This window comes from Haliotis asinina, chromosome 9 (genome assembly GCF_037392515.1).
Source record: "Haliotis asinina isolate JCU_RB_2024 chromosome 9, JCU_Hal_asi_v2, whole genome shotgun sequence".
Classification (NCBI taxonomy): Eukaryota; Metazoa; Mollusca; class Gastropoda; order Lepetellida; family Haliotidae; genus Haliotis; species Haliotis asinina.
The window spans coordinates 9,986,135-9,992,881 of NC_090288.1; positions in this window are offsets into that span (position 1 = coordinate 9,986,135).

A 6,747-nucleotide genomic window follows, 5' to 3' on the forward strand; every position below is an offset into this window, starting at 1 on the left:
GATGTGATGCCATTCAATGCGAGGCTGGACATGTCTGACCGTGAAGTGGACGCAGAATTGGCAGCTAGGTAATCATCCCGTACATGCACCAACCGAACGTGGCTGTGTTGCTGTCGTGACGTCACACATGGAGGATGGGACCGTGGCAAGTCTTGGAGGTTGACTTGTAATAGATAAAGTTTCCAAAAGTTGATATCCTATTCAAATGTCTGGCAACTTGGTTTCTTTAGTCAAGACTTACAGCTAAACAATAGAAACACAAGTCAGTGAATATTGTGTTCTCAACGAACACGAAAGCAATGTTTGGTTAACTTCAGGTGGATCTAAAATCTGAGAAATTTACATGAACATCAATTTTGTATGAACGTCACCCAGGCCGAACTTTAACATCAAGTAGGCCTAATGACTGTACACTCTTTACATCTGAAATGCCTTATGGTCACGCAATATCGACATTAAACAGACTTAATGTTCATCAAAGGTTAACGTCTTTTACATTACATGACATTACGTTACTGCTTCTCGAAGATATTTGACATTTGATAGGTGATAGGTATCGCCCAACCCACTAAAACAACATAATGATGAACACTGGAAAGAGTTGTCAAAACTGGTTTCGAATTTCCCAGTTACAACTTGATGACATTTCACAACAGTCGTTTGGAGACAACATAAGAAATCTTGATTAAGGGCCAAAGCAGTATCCGTAGTGGAATCAAAGCAATGGCGGAATCTGTAAAGGTTACATCTTCCCTGAAGTGTGCTATATATAGTAACACCGTGAGATATCAGACAAAAGTTTTGTAAACATGATTAAATTGGAAGTAGAATAGCATTACTATACAGCCTTCTGTACAATATGTCGAACTGTAACGATCACTATTTCGTATGTAACACATTCCTGATTATACATATACCTCGAACAGAATATGACTCCATTACGTTATGTCGTACTGCACACCGGGCCTGTGAAAATCCGGGTTAGACTTGGTTTTCAAAAACCCACGTTTTAATTTGTCTTAGAAAGAGACTAACGATTTCCGGAGGTATAGCTCGCGTCTTGATTGACACATGTCATCTATGCCAAATTGCAGAGAAGGATATCATGTTGTTAATCACTGGATTGTCTGGTCCAGTCTCGATTATTGAGACACAGCAGGAATATTATATAGTGTGGCGTTTAACAACGAACAAACAAACCGTCCACACCAGGTAAAAAAGCTATTACCCCAGGTTCAACGAGGGCACAGATTGATACGTGTATTTAAGGCAACACATGTCTTACATTTTATAGCGCTCTTGTGTCATCTTTTTGTTGATAACCGAAACTGATTGGTATCAACTGTCAGAATGGTATCAACTATTGTTTTCAGTGAGTCATACACTATTCCAGGCGTATGTGATATCGAGTACTTGCATTGCAGTGTGTACCCGGTGAAATGTGACAATTTTTCCCATTTGTACCCCTATCAACTACCAGGGTTTGGGGAAAGTACCAGGGTTTGAGTTTTTGATATCATTCCTCGTATTTAATTTTCAGCCTCCGCCCCAAAACACACCCCTCCAAATACAATATGGACAGGAAAGGTAGCTGAGTGGCGAAATGTGTTGTCGGGCCAAAGAACGGTTACTACTGTGAAATGCGAATTGGGTCAAATGGCTGAATACGTTTTCAGGATTACTTCAGTATCAGCAAAACGACTATAACCTCCCTCGATCTGTATCAAAAACAGTGACACCAACGAGAAAACGACCATTGTTTGATTTCTTGAACTAATCTCGTCACACTGCCCCAACACGTTCGGATATATCAATTAAAAACAAACAGAAAAACACATGCGTACCTCCGTCTAGCCGTGAATCGTTGTATTCAATATACTACACATGTTCCTTGCCGTAAACCTACCAAACAACCCACTGCAGACATACCGTCGTCAAGTAAAGCAAATGTTTAGCAGCATTCATAATCAAGCCCGGTCTCTAATTGGATCAGCATCTCGTTATGGGAATCCTGTTGAAGATTCAACAGTGCAGGTAAACGCCAGCTATCACCATCCTTAACCTATTTGGGAGGAGGCTATTAGATCTGTAGTGATGTCCGGAGTTCAAGACGCTGTATGGAGCAGGTTTGGCTGCAGATGAGGGTACTCTTCGTCCTGCTGTTACAAAGTTAACGTATTTAGGTGGAAACGATCATACATTTCCTGCCTGGATTTTCTAATCAAGGGGTATAGTGTTTCCGCTCTGGAACGACACGTGTAAAATGAGGTTTCAGTGAAATCGATATGAGGGCTGCCTTGGGTTTGGTGTTTCCTAAAGCCGATATTTGACCGTTCGCGGTTCAAGGCGAAGACACGATGAATGGGTTTCAGGAGTCGAAGGGCGCCTCTGGGAACAAAAATCGCCTTTCTACGGACAATATCTAACAGGTACAAGGTTAATGTTTATTGTAATGAACAATGAAAGGAGCTGAACAAAACACTCAAAATCGTGACGCCCACTCCCCTCAACCACCACCACAAACGCGCCGAATAACCTATTGTAACAACACACAACAAACACCTAGAGGAAGAAAAGAGCAAAAAGAAAAGAAAGCAAAACAAATAAAAATGGTAACAACAACAAGAACAACAGCAACAACAAGAACAACAACGACAAGACCACCACCACCAAAAACAAAAGAACCCAACTAATATACTATATCTACACGATTTTATCCGTTTAGGGAGTGGCGAAGTGGCCTTGGTTAAGGCTTTCGCTCTTCAAGCCGAATTCAATTTCTTATGGACACATGTGTGAAGCCCATTTCTCGTGTCGGAGTGATATTGATGGAATACTGCTAAAACTCGGCATAAAACCACATTCACTCATTATGCTTTTAGGTTGAGTCAATGCATTGAAGCTATCACCGATGGTGGACCAGTGGTGTGCACAAAGAACATCGATTCTAATCTTTGACACTCAACTAGTCACGTCACACACTGAAACCAACCAATTCCCATGTTCACGGCGTACACAACATGACTAAGGTATTTCGCAAATGAATGAGTGAAAATGGCGTGTTTTAACTTTCAGCTTATTGTTAGGGATAAGTTTAGGATCTTTAAACATTATCACAAAGGAATTTAACAAGGGTCTTAGGTATGAAATGCCACAACAGTTTCGACATTATCGACATTATCGATCTATCAAAAAAAAGTATTAACAAGATGTTTGATATCTGAGACGTACACGTATTTGTCCAGACGTGTTTGAAAAATGGGAATACAATAGCCCATAGTTACCGTTGTCATTTCAATACGTAATCAAAACCAGATCACCAACGAATACCGATCTCCATTTAATGTCGTTTTACAACCTAAACATTCCCTAACGAGACCCTGTGTTCATGAACCGGGAGATAATGGGTGTTTAAAATGTGTTAACTGTGTAATATTCCCCAGCGAACAAACACAATTACCATTTTACAGAATAATTAGCCTGCAAGTATGAAAAAGGGATTAATAAGTTCGGGTTGTTTTAAACGATTCTCTGTGATCATATCCGCTGATATTTTGACAAGATGAGGAATTTAATGAGGTAACCTGTCAACTGATTGATCGTTTTTCTGAAGAAGGAAGACCAGTTGCTGATTAATTGCATAATCCATAAACGCTGCCAGTTTGTTCTCTGTTATTCTTTCCAATTTCATAATTACCCCAAAAAGGCATTTAGGTCAAAACAGTTCAATTTGCTCCATTCTGTCATTGCGTGATCGCATTCAGCGAAGTGATAGCTGTCGACTAGTTCATGGATATGACAGATCAGGGAACACGATATGCTTAAATCCATCTCCATTTGACAACGACAAAACTCCATCAGTATCAATCGTTTCATTCCACGCATGCTAATTGTGCGGAGGATTTTGATAATGGCATTTCAGCCTCGTTCCAAGGTTGTGCAGACTGTTAAGTCAATGAATGTATAGCAATTGTATTCTTTAAAGAGGCAAATCTAGATAAACGGTCCTAGCCTGCTATCTACATTTTCGATAACAATCATCATTCAAACAATTAATTATCACCTTAGAGACGTTTTATTTCGGCCATACAGCTCCGTTTTCGATTAAAGGTAGTCATCGAGGCATTATGATGCACAGGCAGACTTAAAGTACCACGTGGTATAAATACATTACGCAGGAGTTTCCTTTCTCCACACGGCAGCAGTATAACACGGCATGTCTGAATAGTTTTGTGGTTTAAAGCTAATATAAGGGTAACGCTATTTTTCAGGGCATTATAATTTCCTGCAAATGAGAATGTCCTGAAAAATAGTGTTATCGTTATTATAGTTAAAATGAATAGATTTTTGATAAAATTAGAATATAAACAGTGGCATCAGTTTAGAACCATTTACTGCTGACAACAAGCGACGGAGGTCACTGACACACCTTTACAAATATAGACGACATTCAATCTTGACCTTTGTCCAGACTACCAGCCGCCATTGTTTTCAGTGCTCAGTGTTTTAATGATAATTCTATCCATTTTGGCTATAATACCCAATGACGTCAGGAAATGTTCGATGTTTATTTGTTATGCGTCGAGAAATGTTAAACTTTAAAATCTTGTCTGGCAATGCACAAGGATGAGTGAGTGAATCCGTGATTACGTACGTGGATGAATGAATACACCGGTTTAACGCCATCTTCAACACATCATGGCGAGTCATTTAATGGAAGCTTGAAGTGGTCTACCAAAAGTCCACCACGTTTTGAGAGATCCAGGTGTAGGGTTTTCTTGCACGCGGCTTTAGGGGTTCAAACAAGATGCTGTACTAAGCGGTATAATTGCAATATTCTTACGCGCGACGTTAACGGAGGCCCCATATTCCACCTGAACACACCGATGAGAAGTGAGTCGAGAGCTAGAAGAGATGCTCAGAAACCGTGGATAAGCTCGTCTGATGTCACAGTAGTACAAAGTTGACAGAAATCGTCTAGACTATCAACAGATGCCTTGTCAAACTTTTCAGGTAACCTGGGAACATAACTATCAAAGGATAAATCGTTCCGTATCCCCTGATCACAATATTTTCATGCTTTTTAAAGTCACAGACAGCATGGAACATAATATGTATGATTTGTCCTGAGATATAAACTGACATGACACCGGTATTTATCTCCAAATGGATTTCGTTGAGGGGTTTCTTTTGTGATTATTGCTGACCCTCCATTTATTCTGAATGTAAATGCAGCGATCAAAATGTGTTTGTATATTCGTATGTTATGACTTTTGTTCTATAATAAAATCTATTCCTGACATGATTTCCTTATGATAGGAGATTGTGTTGTTATTTCTGCGTGATAGTGCCGTCATCTTCAAATGTGATGTCTTGTTCCCCAGTCTTGATAATGTCCTAATGTTCAGATGTGATAATGTCCTATTCCTCAAGTCGTGATAATGTCCTAATCTTGAGACGTGATCGTGTCCTAATTTTCAGACGTGATAATGTCTGAATCTTCAGATGTGATAATGTCCTAATCTTGAGACGTGATCGTGTCCTAATTTTCAGACGTGATAATGTCTGAATCTTCAGATGTGATAATGTCCTAATCTTGAGACGTGATCGTGTCCTAATTTTCAGACGTGATAATGTCTGAATCTTCAGATGTGATAATGTCCTAATCTTGAGACGTGATCGTGTCCTAATTTTCAGACGTGTTAATGTCTTAATCTTCAGATGTGACAATGTCCTCTTTCTCAGTCGTAATAATGTCCTATTTCACACATGTGATGTCTCACTGCCTGATGTGAGATTGTAAGAGCCCGAGACGTGCCAATAACTTACTTTTCTGATTTGAAATTTCTGCATTCACCTGATCTACAATGTCATTTCTCTATCTGTGTATCTAGAACTCTCTGACATGAGATGAACTGATACCGCAGACACAGTAGTGAGTGAGTGAGGTTAGTTTTACACCGCACTCAGCAATATTACAGCTGTACGGCGGCGGTCTGTAAATAATCGAGTCTGGACCAGACAATCCAGTGATCGACAACATGATCATCGATCTGCGCAATTGGGAACCGATGACATGTGTCAACCAAGTCAGCAAGCCTGACCACCCGATCCCGTTAGTCGCCTGTTACGACAAGCATAGTCGCCTTTTATGGCAAGCGGGTACAAACGCAGTAGTCCTGTAAATAGGTTATGAGTTATTAAGAACATTAATTGTTGCAATATTCCAAGAAATCCATCATATATCACGCATTATACTGGGAGACATGAGGTGAAACATGGTTGAACGTCTTATTTAAGGATATTTCGCTCATATGAAGACATGCCTGTGCATGTGTGGCTGTTTGTATTAGCCCAGACAGCAGCAGGTTTTCTGGTACTGGTTCCCTGCCATGCTGCCTGAACACCCCATTCAAATACAGTATAGTGACTTTGAACCGATCAGTCTTTGTTTACCCATTACTGCCAAGCGGCAGAGAGGGAACAAGCAGTACCATAATTTAAAATTTTCTAGTATGCCCCGGCCGGGGATCGAACACGCAAACTCCAGTTTCCTCCAATGCTCTAACCACTCCACCAAGGAGAGGGTTAGATATGTATACTCGGACCTCGTTGTATCGCGGTATTTGTGGTATCGCCGCAAATCGGTATTTCCGGTTTTGCGCGCTAGACATGGCTCTTAGAGGTGATTTTGTGTGTAAATCGACAGCCTAACGTCAGTGGTTTGTTTACTTTTTTGAAACCGAC